The sequence below is a fragment of the Lissotriton vulgaris genome, chromosome 9 (assembly GCF_964263255.1).
Source record: "Lissotriton vulgaris chromosome 9, aLisVul1.2, whole genome shotgun sequence".
Classification (NCBI taxonomy): domain Eukaryota; kingdom Metazoa; phylum Chordata; class Amphibia; order Caudata; family Salamandridae; genus Lissotriton; species Lissotriton vulgaris.
The window spans coordinates 1,232,721,173-1,232,748,166 of NC_141697.1; positions in this window are offsets into that span (position 1 = coordinate 1,232,721,173).

Below are 26,994 nucleotides of genomic sequence, written 5' to 3' on the forward strand. Positions count from 1 at the left end.
TCCACCACCACATCCACCATGACAACCACCGCCACATCCACCACCGCCACATCCACCACCACCACCACACCACCACATCCACCACCACCAACTACATCCACCACCACATCCACTACCCCATCCACCACCACCACCGCCTCCACCACCACCCCATCCACCACCACCGCATCCACCACCACCGCCGCATCCACCATCACCGCATCCACCACCACCGCATCCACCACCACATCCACCATCACCACCACATCCACCATGACATCCACCATCACCCCCACATCCACCATGACATCCACCACCACCGCATCCACCACCACACCCACCACCCCTACATCCACCACCACATCCACTACAACCACCACCCCATCCACCACTACCACCACCACTGCATCCACCACCACATCCATCACCTCATCCACCATCACCACCACATCCACCATCACATCCACCTCCACATCCACCATGACATCCACCGCCACATCCACCATGACATCCACCGCCACATCCACCACCACATCCACCACCACCACTTCCACCAGCACCGCATCCACCACCTCCACATCCACCGCATCCACCACCACATCCACCACTTCCACCGCATCCACCACCACATCCACCACCTCACCCATCACCATCACTTCCACCACCACATCCACCACCACTTTCACCACATCCACAACCACCACCTCCACATCCACCATGACATCCACCGCCACATCCACCATGACATCCACCGCCACATCCACCACCCGCACATCCTCCACCACCACTTCCACCACACCCACCACCACTACATCCACCACCACACCCACCACCACTACATCCACCACCACAACCACCACCCCATCCATCACCGCATCCACCACCACCACCCCATCCACCACCACTGCATGCATTCACCACCACCGCATCCACCACCACATCCACCATCACCACCTCATCCACCATCACCTCCACATCCACCATGACATCCACCGCCACATCCACCACCACCGCATCCACCACACCCACCACCCCTACATCCACCACCACATCCACTACAACCACCACCCCATCCACCACTACCACCACCACCGCATCCACCACCACATCCACCGCATCCACCACCACCACATCCACCACCACATCCACCATCACATCCACCACATCCACCGTCACCTCCACATCCACCATGACATCCACCGCCACATCCACCATGACATCCACATCCACCACCACCACATCCACCACACCCACCTACATCGCAGAGGTAAACGCGCCGAGATGATTCGTTATTTGGTCTGCCCTTCTCACGTACGGCTTTTAAATTCAACACTATCGGTTTTGTCTTGTGTTCCACCTCACCCCGTTACAAAATACACATTTAAAATTACTAATTTGTCACGTGGCCGGCTTTACTGTATTCCGTAGGTTCTCTGTGACGGTTGCGCTCCGGAAATAACACAAAATAACTGAAATTACTTTAAATTCTACCGCTCATGCTTCACAGACGTACGAGGCAGGTTCCCTATAAAAAAATATTGGTCCTTGGGGCTGCACCGCTGCAGTTATTTCTCCTCTTTAAAACGCTTATTTCTCTAGACACTGTTTTGCTATAATTAATTAGTTTTCATATAAACAAACACCTGCCCTGGCTGGGAAACAACCAATACGGAACGGACAGGTTAGCGTTTGTGCTGATTTAGAACAATCTCCTGAAGACAAGTTTTCGGGTTTCAGGAAGCGTGACTGGCTCGGCAGCGCCAGCATTTCCATCTATTGGCTTAGGGAAGGGCGAGCGCCAATGTTTGCATATGTACATTCACAAAGCCTATGGGCGTGCGCACGAGAGAATGACAGTGACCCAGAGCTCATCAGCCCGCTAGCTAACATTCAACAGTTATACACCACACCCACCACACCCACCTACATCCACCACCACATCCACCTACATCCACCACCACATCCACCACAACCACCATCCCATCCACCACTCCCACCACCACCGCATCCACCACCACCACCGCATCCACCACATCCACCATCACCTCCACATCCACCATGACCTCCACCGCCACATCCACCACCACATCCACCACCACCACATCCACCACCGCCACATCCACCACCACCACCACATCCACCACCACCACACCCACCACCACTAACTACATCCACAACCACCACCCCATCCACCACCACCACCACCGCATCCACCACCACCACCGCATCCACCATCACCACATCCACCGCATCCACCACCACTGCATCCACCATCACCACCACATCCACCATGACATCCACCATCACCCCCACATCCACCATGACATCCACCACCACCGCATCCACCACCACCACACCCACCACCCCTACACCCACCACCCCTACATCCACCACCCCATCCACCACTACCACCACCACCGCATCCACCACCGCATCCACCACCACCACCTCATCCACCACCACCACCACATCCACCTCCACATTCACCATGACATCCACCACCACCACATCCACCACCACCACCGCCACATCCACCACCACATTCACCACCACCGCATCCACCACCACCGCATCCACCACCACATCCACCGCATCCACCACCACATCCACCACCACATCCACCACCACCACCACATCCACCACCACCACCGCATCCACCACCACACCCATCACCATCAGTTCCACCACCACATCCACCACCACTTTCACCACATCCACAACCACCACATCACCACCACATCCCCCACCTCCACCACCACCACATCTACCACCATCACCACCACATCCACCACCACCATCTCCACCACATCCACCATCACCACCACCACCACATCCACCACCACCATATCCCCCAGATCCACCACCACCACATCAATATGTGTGTGGCTCTGTGTGTGTGTGTAGGTGCAAACTGCAATGTTCTTGGATTTTCGTCACAATAAAATACACTGAACATAATCTTCACAAAAGTTATTTACAAACGTTTAAGCTATTGCCATTATAAATTACAATAATTTTTATTTAAGTATTAATTATTTACAAAATTAAAAGCCATTGTTATTTGTAATATCAATACATCTAAGTCACGTAAATACAACACACAATGCTATAGGTGTCGCATTTGCAAAAGTTAAAACTATTGACATTGTAACTGACAAAGCTATTAATGTTGCTACTTTCAAAACCAACACATAAATAAAAAAAAGTGTCCTTTACAATACCAATAGCTCAAACTTTCCTAATGCGAGACCTATTGCCTCACGCCTCACCCTCAACACCTCACCCTCACTCACTCTGACTCACCCTCACCCTCACTCACCCTCACTCACAATCACTCACACTCAGTCACCCTCACTCACCCTCACTCACCCTCACTCACCCTCGACCCCTCACTCACCCTCACTCATCCTCACTCATCCTCAACACCTCACCCTCACCCTCATCCACCCTCAACTCCTCACCCTAACTCACAATAACACTCTCTCACCCTCACCCTCACTCACTCTCACTCACACTCACCCTCAACACCTCACTCACCCTCAACACCTCACTCACACTCAACTCCTCACTCACCCCCACCCTCACTCACCCTCAACACCTCACCCTCACACAGTGCAATAGGTCTCGCAGGATTTTTAGTTAAAGCTTTTACATTTGCTTATTGCTTTTTTGATTTGTAATTCTTTTGCATTGCCTACAAAAAAATAAAATGCTAAAGATTTACAACAAAAAACCTATAAACAATTCTAAAAGCACTAACTCTAATGCTGCGAGACCTATTGCATTTCTAATGCTTGTTAAAGATAGGGACCACCTCTGCCCCCAGCCAAGTACCAGGAATTTCCATGCCGCTAAGAACTCCATTGAAAAGGGCAGTAAGGTAGGGGGCCCATACAATGGGCTCCTGTTTGAACATATCCCCAGGTAAGCCATCCAGTCCTGGCGCCTTTCCAGAAGCAAGACCTGAGATGGCAGCGGTGACCTCACCCAGCGTTATCAGCTCTCCTTCATAGCCTGGCCAACCAACCTCGGTGACAGTAGGAGATTCTCCCGGCTCAGAGCTGTAAAGAGACTGGAAGTGAGCCTGCCACACCCCTGGGGCAATATTGGGCTCTATTGCCGATTGAAGGTGCCCCGACCCCCCATTCACTATCCTCCAGAAGAGACGTTGGTTTTGGATCGCTAGGGCCTTGCTAAGTTCTTCCCACTGATTTTCCTCCCACTCGGCCTTAGCGTGGGCAACTAGTTTCTTGTAAGCCCGCCTGCTTTGTCTTAGGCTATCCCCCCCAAGTCCCTCCTTAATAAGTCTGAGGAGTTCTGCTTTTGCCCGTCTGCATGCCGGATTATACCAAGTTGTTTTACCTTGCCGCCCCTGTCTAGGTTTTCGTGAGCTACTAGAGAGATGAGGGGCCGCAGCTTTTATAAGGTCCTCATGAGCCTTGTACAATTTAGCCCGGGAATCATTATTGCTTGCCTCGTTGTCCAAGCTCCCGGGCACCTCATCGCATTGAATCTAGGAGGGGGATGTTTACTTATTCCTTTTTTCCCAGCTTTACATAGCGCAAACTCAACCCGAAGGTACTTACACAAGGACACGGTCATTTTGGTAGGTGTGGAGAGATTAGGGGGCATATTACCAACAATCTGCAATAATTATTGCAAACCGCGGGTAGCGCTTTTTTATGTTATCGCCGCATATCGCTGGATTTTTTCGGCGTGTTAGCAGCGTATTATCAACGCGTTGCTCAGAGGCGATGTAAAATCCAGCGATAGCGGTGCAAACAAGCGCTAGCATCCGAAATCCTGCTATAAACTTCCTGCGATAATAAAATGCTTGCTGATACGCCATTGTGAACTTAGCCTATCAATCCACCTCCCATTGGAGAGATGGTTAAGTCAACTTTTAATCAGGTGTTAATTTCCTGAGGTAACCGTGGTTAGCGGGACTTTTCTCATCGTCCGGGGATGCGTTGATAATACAGCAAAGTTGTGTTTGCAACGTTTTTAATGAAGTTATTGTAAGGAATGCCTACTTTGCATCTGATTAGCGATATATATCGCTGGCATGGGATGCGTCACAAAACCGGCTGCTATCGCAGGATTACATGCGCTAGCGACGCCTTGATGATAGTGCGATAAAAAAAGTTGCTGCTTAACCTCCGAAAAGTGCAGCTAAAGTGGCGAAAACTCACTTGATAATATGCTTGATAATATGCCCCTAAGTGATTCGCCCAGAACCACAGGATGTTGAGACGGTGCTGAGATTCGAACCTGGGTCCCCAGCTCCAAAGTCGGCTGCTCTGGCCGATACGCTGGTTTTGATGATGAAGGTGGGTTCAAGGAGGGGGCCAGCCTCTGGGTGCACCAGTGACTTCAGTGGCTGAGGGGGTCAGTGTGGTGGGGGGGATGATAAGCGGCAGATTTTAGGGTGCACCTGTGACTTCAGTGGAGTGGGCCTGGATGGCATGACTGATGGGTCAGTGTGTGTGTGTGTGGGGGGGGGGGGGGGGGGGGGGGTGACAGTTTTCTCTGTGGATCTTCTGTACCCCAGAATCAGACTAGCATTTATGTCTATCAGAAGCATTAACAGGCCGGAGTGGCTGGGGCAGGATCCCTCCCCAAAATCACTTGCTTGAGAATGACTGCGCCCCAGCCCTACCGTCCTTGCAGATTCAAGAGCCTGTTAGGGATGCTCTTGGCTTCTGCATAGACCAAACCACTTGCGCGAAGGGCCCCACCTGTGGCCCCGCCCACACCTTGGCAGAGCGTCGCCATGGTTACATGTGTTGGAATCATAGATTAATACGCACCATTGCACGCGCGAGGTGGAATCACAGCCATGCTCCCAGAAGCCCTGCGCCTTGTCAGTGATGCGCGTTTCTACTTTCAGGTTTGTACTCAAACACTCCCCCATCCCCTCCAATACATACTCCTTTGTGAAGGTCTGTTGTGGCCTCCAGAGTGTCACGCCTTTTATTCGGTTTACGACCTCGTGCGCGGTGTTTACACGTTTCCTCTGGCTCTCCGTTGTTAAAAGAAGGACCCAGAGCAATTAAAGAAAGAATGTGAATGTCTGGTGTATGTGAAAAAATAACATTTTATTGATTGATTTCATGACATATTTACATACTGTTTAGGCAAACCTGTACCCAAAAATTAATTCATATAAGTCGCTTCTTAAACGAACAGCATTGGAATAGTGACAACACAGTGCTGATACCAAACAAACTTACACAAAATACACCATTTACAAACATTAATGTGTGTTTCTAATGCGTCAAAACTAGAGAGTGCTGCCGGTTGGTGCTAAACAAGGAAAGTTTGTTGCCCAGCATTTTTTTATTGTACATTCTTATTCAGGTGCTTTAAATAGCGCCAACATGATCTATGCAGAGCGTCAAAGCACTTTGACAAACCTGTACATCCAGGAATACTACAATAATACTAGAATTTAAAGAATGCAATCCGTCCCAGCAGAAACAGCATCTTTACGCACAAGTGCTTGTAATTAAACTTAGAAACTTGATATTTTAAACGTATTAAACTTACAAGTGCCTAACAAGAGAAAGTGGAATAATGCGTATCTCGTTGGGTCGTTTCTGGAGTTTAGGCGCTACACAACATTCACCGAGAGTCCACGAGGGGCCGCCTTTCAGACCAGTATTCTGACGCGGGGGATGGGGGGGGGGGGGGGGGGGTTCTAGAGGGTTTGGCATTTGTTTGAGAAAGGGGTGCACATTTTTCAAGCTCAATACAAACAAAAGCTCATGGGGTCTGATATAATAAAGTCGTTCCCTGATTTGAATCCGTTTTAGGACTGGGTTAAGTAAGAGAACAAAGGGTTTAGGGATAGTTATATGTGATCTGAGACAGCTTTGAAGGAGTTCTAGGATTGTTCAACTGGCTTATGACTCCCTTACCCTCCCTTAAGACAACCCCCAGGCCGCCTTGAACCAAGGAAAACTGAAGAAAAGCATAATGCATTAATTGCAGAACTGTGTGCCATTTTTGGACCGCTGTACTTTTAATGTCACCTGACACTTGGTATACACCTCCTGACAGGTGGAGACGTGATGCTTTGTTTTTGATCAGCCATTTAGGGCTACTAATGGTGCAAAACTGCACAAGTGCCTGGCACTGGTACATCTCTCTGTGAAGACTCTTGAGCAGCACGGCACAGCACGGCACAGCACGGAGCAGAGTGGATGTGAGGTGAACGCAGGGTGGGGCGACAAGCACCGCCACTTCAGTGGCAGGACAGAAAGTGCTGGTGTGCACTTTTCACAGTTCTGGGGCCGTATCATGATGACCTTCAGTGGCTTAGAGCAGAGCCCAGCGCCTCTTTCAGGCACCTGCAGTGTGTGAAATGAACGGCATGTCTCCGAGTGTGGCCTGGATTTTCAGACGGGCCCCTCGGAAACAGTGGTTAAGGCTCGCCTCTTGCTGACCTGTGCCCTCTAAAGTAATGCACTAACTCTGAGGAACATTGGGTTCCATGATTCCACTCTACACACAGCAGGTGCATAGAAACAGGAGCTGGGCCCCAAGGCAGAGGCCCATCATGGCACAGCCCCCGTGAGGCATGGGAGCAGAGATTGCCTCCAGGCTCCAAGCCTCTGACGTGTTCTGTCTAAAGTTCATGCATTAACTCAGAGAAATGTAAACACTTTCTACCCCCTGGTCCTCGGGTCTGGGCTGAGCCCGCGCAGCTCCTCGTGATACAGCCCCTGCTCCACCAACATTAATGTGTCACGCATTTCCCTCCCTACAGCAGATAAACACACAGTTGTATTCTGTGTTCCAGACCCTGCCCAGCTCAGCTCCTCCACCACAGGTCATTTATGTTATACAACTGAAAGTGCTTCTTATCTGACATACGCTTTTACACATTTGATACATTTTTCTTTACCCCCAAAAAGGATGCAAAGGGGGGTTGGGAGGTTACATAAAATTAACATTTTTTTACGATTATTTTAGGCAAAAATATCCCCAGCTGCCTGGGCAGTGGGCAGCTTGAAACAGGGCTCTAGATCAGAAATGCCTCTGGTGCCAGCCGCTGCCCCTCATGTGGTGAAGAGGAAGGCCAAAGAGGTGCCCAACAAAGCGCGTCATCAGGGTAGAGAGTCTTTCTTCTATTCCATGATTATGGCTCCCTGGGCCCATACAGTGTCAGAGCTCTGTGGGTGTAAACTTCCGGAGCCGCTAAAGTCCACTTTGTTGTGGCCAACTTCCAACAAGTGAGGTCTCGAGATGCATATTTCAGTCTTGGTGCCGGCAGGGTCATTCTTAGTCTGTGTTGATAAGTATATTAGTCAGTTCCTTCTCCCTCATCTTGGTTTGGGCATTTCTGCAGCTCCCCAGCACACCAATGCCCCCACTCATAATCTTTGCAAGGACCCACTGTCTCCAGTCCTTCGATGCCTCCATAAAAGCCATGCGGTCTCCGCGTGCTTTTCATGGACCCCAAGAACATGAGAGGTGACTTGTTGTGCTCAAAAGCAAGAGGTTACAGCAGTCTTCCATCAAGGAGAACTTGTCGACCACCCTGCTGAGGCCGACTTGGCATGGTGTCTTCTCGCGGGGGCTTTGATGGCTTGGTTCACAGATCAGTCCAGTTGTGGCCTTCAAGCCACAGCTACATCTCACACTAGACCCCACCTTCAAGGTGAGCTGAAGGTCAAGGGATGTGACAGCAGAGCTATTCGCTGTAACGCCTCGAAGGCGTGCCTAAACCTTGAAAGCGTAAGAGCTCTTCCCTGGTCGCAAAATGCTCGTGCTTGGACATCCTACGTCGAAGGGGCTTCCGGCCATCCCCTTCCTGAGGAGTCGGTCTGGCCAGCACCTGAGGTCCATCCCGAGTGGGCTGAGGTCCACTCCCAGAGGCCGGGCGGCTCTGCAGTTCGGAGAGGGCTTGCGAGAACTCCTGGCTGTAGGACAAGTTGGTCTTGAGGCTCAGCCGGCGCTGCACCGGGGGCACGGGGATGGCCTTGTCATGGAAGAGAAGCAGCCCATTGGGTCCGATGTGTGGGAAGTGGGTCTCTCTTTCCCAAGGGATGCTCCACAGCACGGCGGCATCTTTGGGAGAACTCTCCAGACCATGAAGGAGTGAGTCTGTGCAGATGGAGTTTCTCTTCTTCAGGATGGAGCGTTGAGGAGCGGGAAAGCTATCACTGGGGATAGAGAGACGCCTCTTGGGCCAGCTCTCCTGCGGTGAGGGCTGGAAGACCACTTTGCTTGGTTTGGGCTCCCCAGACTGGTTGGGGACCAGCGGTGGAAAGAGGGTGGCAGCCTTCACCCCAGCTGGCTTCTTCTCTTTGACGTGAGTCACCTTCGATGCAGGGGGGCTCTCCTGGAGTGGGCCTGATGTCTTGGCATTCTGAGGGTGACTGTTCTGGTCAGCTGAGGTCTTGTCCTTGGTGGAGGTGCTCTTTCTCTGCTTCAGGTCTTTGGGGTTCCTGGATGGCTTGCCGGGCTTTGAGAGGGTCGCCATGTCAATGACTTTTCGCCTCTGTCTGGAGACGACAACTGCAGGTTCTTGGTTGTCGTGGAGGGACCTAGCTAGAGGTGAGTTTGCTTTCTTTCTCAGGTTCCCTTGTACCATCGTCTCTTCTTCCTTCTGTTGGCGAGTCACCGGCTCGCGAGGTGGAGTGTGCCAACTCAAGTCCACTAGTGACCACCTTGTGGCTGCGCCTGCTGTGGGTGATTGCTCGCTGGGTGTAAGAGCTGTGTCTGTCCTCACCTGCGCTCTGTCCACTAGTGACTGACTTGTGGCCGCGCCTGCTGTGGGTGATTGCTCGCTGGGTGTAGGAGCTGTGTCTGTCCTCACCTGCGCTCTGTCCAACAGTGACCGCCTTGTGGCCGCGCCTGCTGTGGGTGATTGCTCGCTGGGTGTAGGAGCTGTGTCTGTCCTCACCTGCGCTCTGTCCAACAGTGACCGCCTTGTGGCCGCGCCTGCTGTGGGTGATTGCTCGCTGGGTGTCTGCCTTCGCCTGCGCTATGTCTCCTTTATATGCTCTGCAACGCCTGGCAGTCAGCTGACTGGGCCTGTCTCTTCACCACTAATAACTACCTGTCAGACATGAAGAACCTGATTGACTGTTGGCCAGGGGGGTGGGGGGAGTGGTGATGATAGCGTGCAGCACGGGAGGTGCTACTCCACTTCCTGTTTCCGAGCCCTTCCTGCACGAGCGCCCTGTTCAGAGAACCTTTCAGTCACTGAGGGCCAGATTCACAGAACTAACTTAAGACAAAATCCTAAACTTACTACCATTTTGATATTCGCAGAAGGCACTTACTCATTTCGGTATTCACAGAAGTTAGGAGTCCTAACTTTAGGACTCCTAAATGCCTTCTGTGAATACCGAAAGTCTTAAAATTAGGATTTTCTCAGTTTAGGAGTGGTAAAGTTAGGAGTCCTAACTTCTGTGAATACCGAAATGAGTAAGTGCCTTCTGTGAATACCAAAATGAGTAAGTGCCTTCTGTGAATACCAAAATGGTAGTAAATTTAGGATTTTGTCTTAAGTTAGTTCTGTGAATCGGGCCCTTAGATTCAAGCAAACAAAGAGTCCTTAGGCAGTGTGGCTAGTAAGTCTGGTCAGGGGAACCACCAGATATTCGTGGGCAGTGGAGATTTAAGTCTGGTCGGGGAAAGCTCTGGGTACAGTGGGCAGTGGGGTTTAGGGTGACCAACGGTCCGTAAATTTCACAGACTGTCCGTAATTTTGGTGCGATGTCCGTTGTCCGTAATCATTCCTTTTACGGACGCCTTTTGTCCGTAATTTTGGACATTAATTACAGCATTCCCTGCGAGAAGGCGCAAGAGATTAAAAGTGCTCAGGGGTGGCTCGCATTTCTCTGTTGAACTCCAGAGGCTGCAGCAGCCCCTCCCGGAGCTCACACAGACTGTGGGCAGAGCCTAGAGCAGCCCCCCTGAGCTCGTACAGACTGAGGGCAGACCCTGCAGCAGCCCCTCCCGGAGCTCACACAGACTGAGGGCAGCGCCTAGAGCAGCCCCCCCCTGAGCTCACACAGACTGTGGGCAGAGCCTAGAGCAGCCCCCCTGAGCTCGCACAGACTGAGGGCAGAGCCTAGAGCAGCCCCCCTGAGCTCACACAGATGAGGGCAGAGCCAAGGGCAGCCCCCCCCTGAGCTCACAGAGACTGAGGGCAGACCCTGCAGCAGCCCCCCCCTGAGCTCGCACAGACTGAGGGCAGAGCCTAGAGCAGCCCCCCTGAGCTCGCACAGACTGAGGGCAGAACCTAGAGCAGCCCCCCTGAGCTCGCACAGACTAAGGGCAGACCCTGCAGCAGCCCCTCCCTGAGCTCACACAGACTGAGGGCAGAGCCTATAGCAGCCCCCCTGAGCTCAAACAGACTGAGAGCAGCGCCTAGAGCAGCCCCCCCCTGAGCTCGCACAGACTGAGGGCAGACCCTGCAGCAGCCCCCACATGAGCTCACACAGACTTAGGGCAGCGCCTAGAGCAGCCCCCCCTGAGCTCACACAGACTGAGGGCAGAGCCTAGAGCAGCCCCCCCCCTGAGCTCGCACAGACTGAGGGCAGACCCTGCAGCAGCCCCCACATGAGCTCACACAGACTTAGGGCAGCGCCTAGAGCAGCCCCCCCTGAGCTCACACAGACTGAGGGCAGAGCCTAGAGCAGCCCCCCCTGAGCTCACACAGACTGAGGGCAGGGCCTAGAGCAGCCCCCCTTGAGCTCACACAGACTGAGGGCAGCGCCTAGAGCAGCCCCCCCTGAGCTCGCACAGACTGAGGGCGGCCCATTGTCAATCTGACTGAGGCTGATTATCCCCTTTCGAATGACAATGCGCCGCCGTCTGCCCTTAGCATATCATGTGCCAGTCAGATCGGAGTTAGTGATGACAGAGGAGCTTTACAGTAGCGGCTCCTTGAGGGAGTGCCGCTGGGCGGTGACGCAGGACGGGGGTGACGCAGGGCGGGGGTGGGGCAGGGTGGGGGGTAGTAAACTGCGGATTATGGCCGAACGGAGTTAAGTGTACAAATAAATAAATAAAACGAATTTCATTGCGCGCGCTGCATCAATTGTAATTCCAAAACCCATGTGATTAAAGTTCACAAACTCCAGGTCCTCATCAGAGGCGCGAAAGTTTGAAGAAAAAGATGCAGCGCACATCGATTGCTAAACTCTGCGCACACAGAGGCCTATTCACAAAGGGATGTTGGAGTAAGTTAAGTAAGTGCCCTGTGATCATCGCTTACGAATTCTTACCTGTCTATGTAAAATGTTCCCAAAACGTAAAAGGGATAAAATGGGACCATTCGGGACATTTTCACAGAAAATGAGCACATCTAGCAAGGCCTGGGCCCTCGGTGCACTGTCACTTATAAAGGGGATGTTTTGAGGCGGGTTCACAGGGGCTTTTTACAGCCTGTAAAAGAGCTCTCCGGCTGCACCCCACTAACGAACGAACTCATGGCGAACCCCTACATCTTCCTACAGCATCCGGCCATGAGAGGCAGCCTGCACTTCACTGCCCCCCCCCCCTCAGCTGTGCCCAGCCGAGGGGGGGGGGGGGGGGGGGGGGGTCCCATCCTGCCATGAGAGGCAGCCTGCACTTCACTGCCCCCCTCAGCTGTGCCCAGCCGAGGGGGGGGGGGGGGGTCCCATCCTGCCATGAGAGGCAGCCTGCACTTCACTGCCCCCCTCAGCTGTGCCCAGCCGAGGGGCGGGGGGGGGGGGAGTCCCATCCTGCCATGAGAGGCAGCCTGCACTTCACTGCCCCCCTCAGCTGTGCCCAGCCGAGGGGGGGGGGGGGGGGGTCCCATCCTGCCATGAGAGGCAGCCTGCACTTCACTGCCCCCCTCAGCTGTGCCCAGCCGAGGGGGGGGGGGGGGGTCGCATCCGGCCATGAGAGGCAGCCTGCACTTCACTGCCCCTCCTCAGCTGTGCCCAGCCGAGGGGGGGGGGGGGGGGGGTCTCATCCTGGCCACGAGAGGCAGCCTGCACTTCACTGCCCCCCCCCCTCAGCTGTGCCCAGCCGAGGAGGGGGGGGGGTCCCATCCTGCCATGAGAGGCAGCCTGCACTTCACTGCCCCCCTCAGCTGTGCCCAGCCGAGGGGGGGGGGGGGTCCCATCCTGCCATGAGAGGCAGCCTGCACTTCACTGCCCCCCTCAGCTGTGCCCAGCCGAGGAGGGGGGGGGGGGGGGGGTCCCATCCTGCCATGAGAGGCAGCCTGCACTTCACTGCCCCCCTCAGCTGTGCCCAGCCGAGGAGGGGGGGGGGTCCCATCCTGCCATGAGAGGCAGCCTGCACTTCACTGCCCCCCTCAGCTGTGCCCAGCCGAGGAGGGGGGGGGGTCCCATCCTGCCATGAGAGGCAGCCTGCACTTCACTGCCCCCCTCAGCTGTGCCCAGCCGAGGGGGGGGGGGGGGGGTCTCATCCTGGCCACGAGAGGCAGCCTGCACTTCACTGCCCCCCCTCAGCTGTGCCCAGCCGAGGGGCGGGGGGGGGGGGTCCCATCCTGCCATGAGAGGCAGCCTGCACTTCACTGCCCCCCCTCAGCTGTGCCCAGCCGAGGGGCGGGGGGGGGGGAGTCCCATCGTGCCATGAGAGGCAGCCTGCACTTCACTGCCCCCCTCAGCTGTGCCCAGCCGAGGGGGGGGGGGGGGTCCCATCCGGCCATGAGAGGCAGCCTGCACTTCACTGCCCCCCTCAGCTGTGCCCAGCCGAGGGGGGTGGGGGGGGGGTCCCATCCTGCCATGAGAGGCAGCCTGCACTTCACTGCCCCCCTCAGCTGTGCCCAGCCGAGGGGGGTCGGTCCCATCCTGCCATGAGAGGCAGCCTGCACTTCACTGGCCCCCCTCAGCTGTGCCCAGCCGAGGAGGGGGGGGGGGGGGGTCCCATCCTGCCATGAGAGGCAGCCTGCACTTCACTGCCCCCCTCAGCTGTGCCCAGCCGAGGAGGGGGGGGGGTCCCATCCGGCCATGAGAGGCAGCCTGCACTTCACTGCCCCCCTCAGCTGTGCCCAGCCGAGGAGGGGGGGGGTCCCATCCTGCCATGAGAGGCAGCCTGCACTTCACTTCCCCCCTCAGCTGTGCCCAGCCGAGGAGGGGGGGGGGGGGTCCCATCCTGGCCATGAGAGGCAGCCTGCACTTCACTGCCCCCCTCAGCTGTGCGCAGCCGAGGGGGGTCGGTCCCATCCTGCCATGAGAGGCAGCCTGCACTTCACTGCCCCTCCTCAGCTGTGCCCAGCCGAGGGGGGGGGGGGGGGGGGGGTCCCATCCTGCCATGAGAGGCAGCCTGCACTTCACTGCCCCCCTCAGCTGTGCCCAGCCGAGGAGGGGGGGGGGTCCCATCCGGCCATGAGAGGCAGCCTGCACTTCACTGCCCCCCTCAGCTGTGCCCAGCCGAGGAGGGGGGGGGTCCCATCCTGCCATGAGAGGCAGCCTGCACTTCACTGCCCCCCTCAGCTGTGCCCAGCCGAGGAGGGGGGGGGGGGGTCCCATCCTGCCATGAGAGGCAGCCTGCACTTCACTGCCCCCCTCAGCTGTGCCCAGCCGAGGAGGGGGGGGGGGTCCCATCCTGCCATGAGAGGCAGCCTGCACTTCACTGCCCCCCCCCCTCAGCTGTGCCCAGCCGAGGGGGGGGGGTCCCATCCTGCCATGAGAGGCAGCCTGCACTTCACTGCCCCCCTCAGCTGTGCGCAGCCGAGGGGGGTCGGTCCCATCCTGCCATGAGAGGCAGCCTGCACTTCACTGCCCCCCTCAGCTGTGCGCAGCCGAGGAGGGGGGGGGGGGGGGGGGGTCCCATCCTGCCATGAGAGGCAGCCTGCACTTCACTGCCCCCCTCAGCTGTGCGCAGCCGAGGGGGGTCGGTCCCATCCTGCCATGAGAGGCAGCCTGCACTTCACTGCCCCTCCTCAGCTGTGCCCAGCCGAGGGGGGGGGGGGGGGGGGGTCCCATCCTGCCATGAGAGGCAGCCTGCACTTCACTGCCCCCCTCAGCTGTGCCCAGCCGAGGGGGGTCGGTCCCATCCTGCCATGAGAGGCAGCCTGCACTTCACTGCCCCCCTCAGCTGTGCCCAGCCGAGGAGGGGGGGGGGGGGGTCCCATCCTGCCATGAGAGGCAGCCTGCACTTCACTGCCCCCCTCAGCTGTGCCCAGCCGAGGAGGGGGGGGGGTCCCATCCGGCCATGAGAGGCAGCCTGCACTTCACTGCCCCCCTCAGCTGTGCCCAGCCGAGGAGGGGGGGGGTCCCATCCTGCCATGAGAGGCAGCCTGCACTTCACTGCCCCCCTCAGCTGTGCCCAGCCGAGGGGGGTCGGTCCCATCCTGCCATGAGAGGCAGCCTGCACTTCACTGCCCCTCCTCAGCTGTGCCCAGCCGAGGAGGGGGGGGGGGGGGGTCCCATCCTGCCATGAGAGGCAGCCTGCACTTCACTGCCCCCCTCAGCTGTGCCCAGCCGAGGAGGGGGGGGGGTCCCATCCGGCCATGAGAGGCAGCCTGCACTTCACTGCCCCCCTCAGCTGTGCCCAGCCGAGGAGGGGGGGGGTCCCATCCTGCCATGAGAGGCAGCCTGCACTTCACTGCCCCCCTCAGCTGTGCCCAGCCGAGGAGGGGGGGGGGGGTCCCATCCTGGCCATGAGAGGCAGCCTGCACTTCACTGCCCCCCTCAGCTGTGCGCAGCCGAGGGGGGTCGGTCCCATCCTGCCATGAGAGGCAGCCTGCACTTCACTGCCCCTCCTCAGCTGTGCCCAGCCGAGGGGGGGGGGGGGGGGTCCCATCCTGCCATGAGAGGCAGCCTGCACTTCACTGCCCCCCTCAGCTGTGCCCAGCCGAGGAGGGGGGGGGTCCCATCCGGCCATGAGAGGCAGCCTGCACTTCACTGCCCCCCTCAGCTGTGCCCAGCCGAGGAGGGGGGGGGGTCCCATCCGGCCATGAGAGGCAGCCTGCACTTCACTGCCCCTCCTCAGCTGTGCCCAGCCGAGGAGGGGGGGGGGGGGTCCCATCCTGCCATGAGAGGCAGCCTGCACTTCACTGCCCCCCTCAGCTGTGCCCAGCCGAGGAGGGGGGGGGGTCCCATCCGGCCATGAGAGGCAGCCTGCACTTCACTGCCCCCCTCAGCTGTGCCCAGCCGAGGAGGGGGGGGGTCCCATCCTGCCATGAGAGGCAGCCTGCACTTCACTGCCCCCCTCAGCTGTGCCCAGCCGAGGGGGGTCGGTCCCATCCTGCCATGAGAGGCAGCCTGCACTTCACTGCCCCTCCTCAGCTGTGCCCAGCCGAGGGGGGGGGGGGGGGGGGGTCCCATCCTGGCCATGAGAGGCAGCCTGCACTTCACTGCCCCCCTCAGCTGTGCCCAGCCGAGGAGGGGGGGGGGTCCCATCCGGCCATGAGAGGCAGCCTGCACTTCACTGCCCCCCTCAGCTGTGCCCAGCCGAGGAGGGGGGGGGTCCCATCCTGCCATGAGAGGCAGCCTGCACTTCACTGCCCCCCTCAGCTGTGCCCAGCCGAGGGGGGTCGGTCCCATCCTGCCATGAGAGGCAGCCTGCACTTCACTGCCCCTCCTCAGCTGTGCCCAGCCGAGGAGGGGGGGGGGGGGGGTCCCATCCTGCCATGAGAGGCAGCCTGCACTTCACTGCCCCCCTCAGCTGTGCCCAGCCGAGGAGGGGGGGGGTCCCATCCTGCCATGAGAGGCAGCCTGCACTTCACTGCCCCCCTCAGCTGTGCCCAGCCGAGGGGGGTCGGTCCCATCCTGCCATGAGAGGCAGCCTGCACTTCACTGCCCCCCTCAGCTGTGCCCAGCCGAGGGGGGGGGGGGGGGTCCCATCCTGCCATGAGAGGCAGCCTGCACTTCACTGCCCCCCTCAGCTGTGCCCAGCCGAGGGGGGGGGGGGGGGGGTCTCATCCTGGCCACGAGAGGCAGCCTGCACTTCACTGCCCCCCCTCAGCTGTGCCCAGCCGAGGGGCGGGGGGGGGGGGTCCCATCCTGCCATGAGAGGCAGCCTGCACTTCACTGCCCCCCCTCAGCTGTGCCCAGCCGAGGGGCGGGGGGGGGGGGGTCCCATCCTGCCATGAGAGGCAGCCTGCACTTCACTGCCCCCCTCAGCTGTGCCCAGCCGAGGGGGGGGGGGGGGGTCCCATCCTGCCATGAGAGGCAGCCTGCACTTCACTGCCCCCCTCAGCTGTGCCCAGCCGAGGGGGGGGGGGGGGGTCTCATCCTGGCCACGAGAGGCAGCCTGCACTTGTCAGCAGACACACTCTAATGCTCATCAGCAGAGACAGACTACATGTGCTGCTCGTACGCAGAGGCACTTTAAACGTGCTGCTTGTCAGCAGAGACAGTCTGTGCTGCTTGTAATTAGAGACACTCTACACGTGCTGCGTTGTAAGCAAGGAAAGTCTAGATGTGCTGCTCCTAAACAGAGACACTCTCCATGTGCTGCTCGTAATCAGAGACAGTCTACAGGTGCTGCTCGTAAGGAGAGACAGTCTACAGGTGCTGCGTTGTAAGCAGAGACAGTCTACAGGTGCTGCTTGTAATTAGAGACAGTCTACAGCTGCTGCTTGTAAATAGAGACACTCTACACGTGCTGCTTGCAAGGAAAGACCGTCTAGATGTGCTGCTTGTAAGCAGAGACAGTCTAGATTGGTTGCTTTTAAAAAGAGACAGTATACAGGTGCTGCTCGTATTCAAAGACACTCTACATGTGCTGCTTGTAATCAGAGACACTCTACACGTGCCTGTAAGCAGAGACAGTCTAGAGGTGCTGCTTGTAAGCAAAAACTGTCTGCACATACTGCGTGTAAGTAGAGAAACTCTACATGTGCTGCATAAGCAGAGACAGACTACATGTGCTGCATAAGCAAAGACAGACTACATGTGCTGCATAAGCAGAGACAGACTACATGTGCTGCATAAGCAGAGACAGACTACATGTGCTGCATAAGCAAAGACAGACTACATGTGCTGCATAAGCAGAGACAGACTACATGTGCTGCTTGTAAGCAGAGACACTCTACATGTACTGCTCGTAGGCAGAGGCTCTCTACATGTGCTGCTTGTAATTAGAGACACTCCACACGAGCTGCTTGTAATCAAAGGCTTTCTAGATTTGCTCTTTGTAAACAGAGACAGTCTACATGTGCTGCTCATACACAGAAGCACTCTACCTGTGCTGCTCATACGCAGAGGCACTCTACATGTGCTGCTCGTACGCAGAGACAGTCTATACTTGCTGCTTGTAAGCATAGACAGTCTAGATGTGCTTATTGTAAGCAGAGACAGTCAAGACTTGCTTACTGTAAGCAGCCAGTCTAGATTTGCTGCTTGTAAGCAGGAACAGTCTAGATTTGCTGCTTTTAAGCAGAGACAGTCTAGATATGTGGCTTGTAAGCAGAGACAGTCTAGGTTTGTTGCTTGTGAGCAGAGACAGTCTAGATGTGCTGCTTGTAAGCAGAGACTGTCTAGATTTGCTGGTTGTAAGCAGAGACAGTCTAGAATTGCTGCTTGGATGAGTGTGTAGCTGAGTAGCTGTATAGGTGAGTGACGGGTTGTATGAGTAGCTGTATGGATGAGTAAGTGGCTGTATGAGTGAATGAGTGAGTGGGCATGTGAGTGGCTTTATGGTTGAATTAGTGGTTGTGTGAGTACTTTTATAGGTCTGTGAATGGGTATGTGAGTGTTTGTGTGGGCCCATGAGTCTCTGAGTGGATCTGTGAGTGGGTGCACGAGTCTCTCAGTTGAACTATGAGTGGGTGCATGAGTGTCTTAGCATGGAATTGGATGACTGATTCTCTGAGTGAATCTTCGAGTGGCTGCATAATGTCTGAGTGGGTCTGTGAATGAGTGTCTCAAAATATCAATGGCTCTATGAGTGAGTGTGTGACTGTCTGTATGGGTCTCTGAGTCAGTGCATGAGAACATGACTGGGTCTGTGAATGATTGTGTGAGTTTCTGAATGGATCTGTCAGTGGATGCATGACTGTCTGTGTGGGTCTGTGATTGGCAGCATGCGTGTCTGAAAGGTATGTGAGTAGGTGTGTGAGTTTCTGAATTGGTCTGCGACTGGCTGCTGGAGTCTCTCACTGGGTGAGTGAGTGGGTGAATGAGTACCTTTGTTGTTCTGTGAGTGGCTGCATGAGTGTGTGAATGGGTCTGTGAATGGGCGCATGAGTGTCTGGATTGCTCTGTGACTGGCTGCATAAGCCTCTCACTGAGTGAATGAGTCGGTGTGTGGGTATCTGTATGGCTTTTTGAGTGGCTGAATTTGTGTCTAAATGGGTCTGTGAGTAGATGCATGAGTGTCTGAATCACTCCGTGAGTGGCTGTAAGAGCCTCTCACTGGGTGATTGAGGGGGTACATGAGTGTCTGAGTGGGTCTGTAAGTGAATGTGTGAGTCTCTGAGTGGGCCTGTGACTGGCTGCATGAGTTTCTGAGGGGGTCCGTGTGTGAGTGCATATGCCTCTCAATTGGTGAGAGTCGGTGTATACATGTCTGAATGGGTCTGTGAGTGGGTGCATAAGTCTCTGAGAGGGTCTGTGAGTGGGTGTATGAGTCTCTGAGTTGGTCTGTGACTGGGCGCATAAGCCTATGAGTGGGTCTGTGAGTGTTTGCGTTAGTGTCTGAGTGGGCTAATGAGTGGATGCATGAGCAGTTGACCAGGTGAGTTAGTGGGTGTGTGAGTGTCTGAGTGAGTCTGTGAATGGGTGCATAAGCTGCTGAGTAGGTAAGTGGGTGCATGAGTGCCTGACTGTGTCTGTGAGTGAGTATATGAAAATAGGAGTGGTTTGTGAGTGTCTGAGTGGGTCTGGGATTGGGTGCACGAGTCTCTGAGTGTGTGTCTGAGTGGGTCTGTGAGTGAATGTGTGAGTGTCTGAATGGACCTGTCAATGTGTGCATGAGTGAGTGTGCGTGAGTGAGTGCCCGAGACTCTGGGTGTGTCAGTGAGTGCATACATAAGCCTCTGAGTGGGTGAGTGAGTGGGTGCATAAGTGTCTGAGTTTGTCTGGGAGTGGGTGAATACGTCTCTGAGTGGGTGAATACGTCTCTGAGTGGGTCTATGATTGGGTGTATGAGTATTTAACTGGGTGAGTGAGTGGGTGCATGAGTGTGTGAGTGGGTCTGTGAGTGGGTGCATACGTCTTTGAGTATGTATGTAAGTGGGTGCATGAGTGTCTAAGTGGGTTTGTGAGTGGGTGCATGAGAATATAAGTTTGTCTGTGAGTGGGTGAATGAGTCTCTGAGTGGGTAACTGAGTGAGTGCATGTGTCTTAGAGTGGGTCCATAAGTGGATATGTGAGTGTCTAAGTGAGACTGAGGGTGTATGTATAAACATTATTTTTTTTATTTTTTCAATGTTATTCATGGATTCATCATGATGTAAATTGGCAACTTCATTGTGCCAATCCATGAATATTGCATGTTTGAAAAAAACTGTTTTGCATCATATTATACACATCAGGGGTCCCTCAAAGATCCCTATATTTCAGCAACGGGATCAGGACACATCCACCCTGACCCCTTATTCCAGTTTCTGCCATTTCATTTGAGCCCCAGGAACTGTTCTGATAAACTAAAATGGCTGCCGAAATTCTCTTCCCAGGTTGCAGCCAGCCAATCACAGCATTCCTGTTGGCATATATATAAAATATATATATAATACTATGTACATTTGTACCTTCTTAAAATATTAGTAAAACCTTTGCATTATTGCACACTGACACATTTTGAATGTACAGCCATCATGCATTCGAAAGTGTTGTACAATGCACTTTTAGCATGACTGGTGATGTCAGCAGAGCCTCGTTTTGAGGCGGCATGTCTAATTCTCAATTCTTTCTTAGAGTTTTACCCCAAGAAGAACAAGGTACCTGCTGGTTTATGGTCATCTTCAGTTGTACATTGGTCACGTGTTCTGTTTGCTGCTTCCTGCATTGAAGAACATTTCTAAAAGTAGCGTAAACATGTATAAACTTTAGTAATATGTTCTCCGCCGGTGACAGGCAAGCGGCAGTTTGTTGACATTATAAACCACACTTGGAATATGCTTGATGCTTGCTAGCTACGTTTGCATTCAGCATGTGTCAGACTTCCAGAGTGTCTGGTCTTTCAAACCCTCTTGTCAGCTCCAGACACGACCTGTTCTTGTGTATTATTCACAAGCGTCAGGTGCCAACAGCGTCGGTTCACCTGAGCGAACAAGGTTTGGATTCAGATGACGGATTAGAGGTGATTAAAAGGAACAAGAAAGAGTTGCTGAAGATTAAACACAAGTAGCCAGGGGTGCAGAGTTGTTCTCTATGAGGGGTTGTGAAGGGTAAAGAACTGTGCTGTACCTACACTTTTCTCATTTTTTATCCTTTTCAGCCATCTATTTCCAAGTACATACACATTTATGTGTCCTGGGTAGGTGTGGCTGATGGATAACAGGGGGGATTTGCTTCCTATTCTTCCCTAACTCTGAGACCTACCACTGTGATTTATACGATCCCTTCTGCCATGTAGCAACCTTAAGGCCTTGGATACAGGTTGGTCTGAAATATATCCACAGTCCTGAAGAAGACCCTGGGTGTTGTTTTGCAATAGCACTTTTTGAGTTGGATCGAAACGTTGACATACATATTAGGCATTCACTACTAGTATTCCACATATCCATGCCATAGAGTAAGGGTGTAGGTTGTATTATACTTGCTAAGTTTAAATGGAGGCTCAATTAAGTCTTTTTCTATGTGCATTGTGAATGTTGAATGTTTTACCATTTTGATTGTGTTCTATGTAACACACTTTGAATATGGTCTATATTTATGTATGTAATAGTATATGTTGTTGAACAGTAGTGTGATTCTGCATATTTGTATATGGATTGTTTTATGGGATATATGAGTTTCAATATATCGTGAACATTTTGAGTTTATAACGTCAGTCTCGTCTTTCTGTTTTTGGTGTATTGAATGTTGATTGTAAACCATTGGTTGCTCTTCCTAGATGTCAGGATAAATGCAGTACGTTCTGAAGCAGTTCTACCTTTCTCGACAGAACCAGCCGTTAGCATATTCTGCTATAATCCCCCAGGTTCTTTGAGATACTGGGTTACCCTATTACTATTTATTGGTCCAGTAACATTAGGGCACTATTCATTATTCCAGAGCGCCGCCAGTACCACTAAGAGTGTTGCACAATAGTCAAGAGTGCTGCCAGGACTACAGGGTGTTGCACATTATTCCAGAGGGATGCAAGTACTACAGTTTGTTGCACATTATTCCAGAGGGATGCTGTTATCACCAGGTTATTGCACATTATTCCAGAGAGCTGCCCGTACGACCAGGTGTTTACACATTATTCCAGAGTGCTGCCAGTACCACCAGGTGTTTACACATTATTCCAGAGTGCTGCTAATACCACCACATGTTTACACATTATGCCAGAGTGTTGCTAATACCACCAGGTGTTTACACATTATTCCAGAGTGCTGCCAGTACCGCCAGATGTTTACACATTATTCCAGAGTGCTGCCAGTACCACCAAGTGTTTACACATTATTCTAGACTGCTGCTAATACCACCAGGTGTTTACACATCATTCCAGAGTGCTGCCAGTACCAACAGGTTGTTGCACAATATTCAAGACTGCTGCTTGTACCACCAGGTAATTTATTGCACATTATTCCAGAGGACTGCCAATACCACCAAGTGATTACACATTATTCCAGACTGCTGCTAATACCACCAGGTGTTTACACATCATTCCAGAGTGCTGCTAGTACCACGAGGTTGTTGCACGTTATTCCAGAGTGCTGCTAATACCACCAGATGTTTACACATTATTCCAGAGTGCTGCTAATACCTCCAGAGTGCTGCTAATACCACCAGATGTTTACACATTATTCCAGAGTGCTGCTAATACCACCAGGTGTTTACACATTATTCCAGAGTGGTGCTAATACCACCAGGTGTTTACACATTATTACAGACTGCTGCCAGTACCACCAGGTGTGTACACATTATTCCAGAGTGCTGCTAATACCACCAGATGTTTACACATTATTCCAGAGTGCTGCTAATACCACCAGGTGTTTACACATTATTCCAGAGTGCTGCCAGTACCACCAGGTGTTTACACATTATTCCAGAGTGCTGCTAATACCACCAGGTGTTTACACATTATTCCAGAGTGCTGCTAATACCACCAGGTGTTTACACATTATTCCAGAGTGCTGCTAATACCACCAGGTGTTTACACATTATTCCAGAGTGCTGCCAGTTCCACCAGGTGTTGCACTATATTCACGACTGCTGCTAGTACCACCAGGTTATTGCACATTATTCCAGAGTGCTGCTAATACCACCAGGTGTTTACACATTATTCCAGAGTGCTGCCGGTACCACCAGGTTGTTGCACAATATTCAAGACTGCTGCTAGTACCACCAGGTTATTCATTGCACATTATTCCAGAGGGCTGCCAATACCACCAGGTGTTTACACATTATTCCAGAGTGCTGCTAGTACCACCAGGTCGTTGCACGTTATTCCAGAGTGCTGCCAGTACCACCAGGTGTTTACACATTATTCCAGAGTGCTGCTAATACCACCAGATGTTTACACATTATTCTAGAGGGCTGCTAATCCCACCAGGTGTTTACACATTATTCCAGAGTGCTGCCAGTACCACCAGGAGTTTACACATTATTCCAGAGTGCTGCCAGTACCACCAGGTGTTTACACATTATTCCAGAGTGCTGCTAATACACCAGATATTTACACAATATTCCAGAGTGCTTCTAATACCACCAGGAGTTTACACATTATTCCAGAGTGCTGCTAATACCACCAGGTGTTTACACATTATTCCAGAGTGCTGTCAGTACCACCAGGTGTTTACACATTATTCCAGAGTGCTGCCAGTACCACCAGGTGTTTACACATTATTCCAGAGTGCTGCTAATACCACCAAATGTTTACACATTATTCCAGAGTGCTGCTAATACCACCAGGTGTTTACACATTATTCCAGAGTGCTGCCATTACCACCTGGTGTTTACACATTATTCCAGACTGCTGCCAGTACAACCAGGTGTTTACACATTATTCCAGAGTGCTGCCAGTACCACCAGGTGTTTACACATTATTCCAGAGTGCTGCCAATACCACCAGGTGATTACACAATATTCCAGAGTACTGCCAGTACCACCAGGTGTTTACACATTATTCCAGAGTGCTGCTAATACCACCAGGTGTTTACACATTATTCCAGAGTGCTGCTAATACCACCAGGTGTTTACAAATTATTCCAGAGTGCTGCTAATACCACCAGGTGTTTACACATTATTCCAGAGTGCTGCCAATACCACCAGGTGATTACACAATATTCCAGAGTACTGCCAGTACCACCAGGTGTTTACACATTATTCCAGAGTGCTGCTAATACCACCAGGTGTTTACACATTATTCCAGAGTGCTGCTAATTCCACCAGGTGTTTACACATTATTCCAGAGTGCTGCCAGTACCACCAGTTTGTTGCACTTTACACCAGAGTGCTGCCAGTACCACCAGGTGTTTACACATTATTCCAGAGTGCTGCTAATACCACCAGGTGTTTACACATTATTCCAGAGTGCTGCTAATACCACCAGGTGTTTACACATTATTCCAGAGTGGTGCTAATACCACCAGGTGTTTACACATTATTACAGACTGCTGCCAGTACCACCAGGTGTGTACACATTATTCCAGAGTGCTGCCAGTACCACCAGGTGTTTACACATTATTCCAGAGTGCTGCTAATACCACCACATGTTTACACATTATGCCAGAGTGTTGCTAATACCACCAGGTGTTTACACATTATTCCAGAGTGCTGCCAGTACCGCCAGATGTTTACACATTATTCCAGAGTGCTGCCAGTACCACCAAGTGTTTACACATTATTCTAGACTGCTGCTAATACCACCAGGTGTTTACACATCATTCCAGAGTGCTGCCAGTACCAACAGGTTGTTGCACAATATTCAAGACTGCTGCTTGTACCACCAGGTAATTTATTGCACATTATTCCAGAGGACTGCCAATACCACCAAGTGATTACACATTATTCCAGACTGCTGCTAATACCACCAGGTGTTTACACATCATTCCAGAGTGCTGCTAGTACCACAAGGTTGTTGCACGTTATTCCAGAGTGCTGCTAATACCACCAGATGTTTACACATTATTCCAGAGTGCTGCTAATACCTCCAGAGTGCTGCTAATACCACCAGATGTTTACACATTATTCCAGAGTGCTGCTAATACCACCAGGTGTTTACACATTATTCCAGAGTGGTGCTAATACCACCAGGTGTTTACACATTATTACAGACTGCTGCCAGTACCACCAGGTGTGTACACATTATTCCAGAGTGCTGCTAATACCACCAGATGTTTACACATTATTCCAGAGTGCTGCTAATACCACCAGGTGTTTACACATTATTTCAGAGTGCTGCCAGTACCACCAGGTGTTTACACATTATTCCAGAGTGCTGCTAATACCACCAGGTGTTTACACATTATTCCAGAGTGCTGCTAATACCACCAGGTGTTTACACATTATTCCAGAGTGCTGCTAATACCACCAGGTGTTTACACATTATTCCAAAGTGCTGCCAGTTCCACCAGGTGTTGCACTATATTCACGACTGCTGCTAGTACCACCAGGTTATTGCACATTATTCTAGAGTGCTGCTAATACCACCAGGTGTTTACACATTATTCCAGAGTGCTGCCGGTACCACCAGGTTGTTGCACAATATTCTAGACTGCTGCTAGTACCACCAGGTTATTCATTGCACATTATTCCAGAGGGCTGCCAATACCACCAGGTGTTTACACATTATTCCAGAGTGCTGCTAGTACCACCAGGTCGTTGCACGTTATTCCACAGTGCTGCCAGTACTACCAGGTGTTTACACATTATTCCAGAGTGCTGCTAATACCACCAGATGTTTAAACATTATTCTAGAGTGCTGCTAATCCCACCAGGTGTTTACACATTATTCCAGAGTGCTGCCAGTACCACCAGGAGTTTACACATTATTCCAGAGTGCTGCCAGTACCACCAGGTGTTTACACATTATTCCAGAGTGCTGCTAATACACCAGATATTTACACAATATTCCAGAGTGCTTCTAATACCACCAGGAGTTTACACATTATTCCAGAGTGCTGCTAATACCACCAGGTGTTTACACATTATTCCAGAGTGCTGCCAGTACCACCAGGTGTTTACACATTATTCCAGAGTGCTGCTAATACCACCAGGTGTTTACACATTATTCCAGAGTGCTGCTAATACCACCAAATGTTTACACATTATTCCAGAGTGCTGCTAATACCACCAGGTGTTTACACATTATTCCAGAGTGCTGCCATTACCACCTGGTGTTTACACATTATTCCAGAGTGCTGCCAGTACCACCAGTTTGTTGCACTTTACACCAGAGTGCTGCCAGTACCACCAGGTGTTTACACATTATTCCAGAGTGCTGCTAATACCACCAGGTGTTTACACATTATTCCAGAGTGCTGCTAATACCACCAGGTGTTTACACATTATTCCAGACTGCTGCTAATTCCACCAGGTGTTTACACATTATTCCAGAGTGCTGCCAGTACCACCAGTTTGTTGCACATTATACCAGAGTGCTGCCAGTACCACCAGGTTGTTGCATATTATTCCAGAGTGCTGCCAGTACCACCAGGTTGTTGCACTATATTCACGACTGCTGCTAATACCACCCGGTGTTTACACATTATTCCAGAGTGCTGCTAGTACCACCAGGTTGTTGCACGTTATTCCAGAGTGCTGCCAGTACCACCAGGTGTTTACACATTATTCCAGAGTGCTGTCAGTACCACCAGGTGTTTGCACATTATTCCAGAGTGCTGCCAGTACCACCAGGTGTTTACACATTATTTCAGAGTGCTGCCAGTATCACCATGATGCTGCACATTATTCCAAAGTGCTGTCAGTAACTTTAAAGTGCTGTATTGTATTCCAG